We start from the raw sequence: 1,028 nt of genomic DNA on the forward strand, positions 1-1,028 counted from the left end.
ATTCCAGAAGGGGAAGAAAAAGGAGATTGCATTGAAAACATGTTCAACAAAATAGTGGCAGAAATCTTCCCCAGTATAGTAAAAGACACAGATCTTCAGATTCAGGGAGCTCAAAGATCCTCAAATGTATTCAACCTAAAAAGGTCTTCTCTACGACATATTATAGTCAATTGGCAAAACTCAAAGACAAAGAGAGAATCTTAAAAGCTGCAAGAGAGAAGTGTCAAATCACCTATAAGGGAGCCACAATCAGACTAACTTCAGGCTTTTCACTCTAAATTCTAAAACCAGAAAGGAATGTGATGATATATTCAAAATACTAAAAGACAGAGATTCCCAGCCAAGAATACTCTACCCCACAAGGCTATCCTTCTGAAATGAAGGGCACATAGTATATTTCTCAGATAAACAAAAACTGCAGGAATTCACTACCACATGACCACCCTTCAAAGAAATTCTCAAGGAAGTACTGGATTTGGTACCTGAAAAATAACTACCACTTCAATAAAAACTCAGAAAAATCAAAACACACTAGCAAAATTAAAATGCCAACAATGAAGAGAAAAAAAGAAGTTTATCTACAACCCAAGGAACCAACAAATACAGAATACAAACAGTAAATGAGAAAGAAAAGAACAAAAGACCCTTAAGACATCCAAACAAAAATCAATAAAATGCTAGGAGTAAATCAACACTTTACAATAAAAACTTTTAATGTAAAAGGATTGAATTCCCCAATCAAAAGACACAGTCTGGGTGACTGGATTGAAAAGGAGGACCCAACTGTATGCTGTCATCAAGAGACCCACCTCACTTATAAAGACTCACATAGACTGAGAGAAAGGATGGAAAAAGATTTACTGTGCAAACAGAAATGAAAAATGAGTTGGAGTAGCTATTTTTATATCTGATAAAATATACTTTAAACTAAAATCCATAAAAATAGATAATGAGGGCCACTACATAGTGATAAAAGGATTGATTCACCAAGAAGACATAACAATCATAAATATATACACACCCAACAT

The sequence above is a fragment of the Galeopterus variegatus genome, unplaced genomic scaffold, assembly GCF_000696425.1.
Source record: "Galeopterus variegatus unplaced genomic scaffold, G_variegatus-3.0.2 Scaffold11927, whole genome shotgun sequence".
In the NCBI taxonomy this organism is placed as follows: domain Eukaryota; kingdom Metazoa; phylum Chordata; class Mammalia; order Dermoptera; family Cynocephalidae; genus Galeopterus; species Galeopterus variegatus.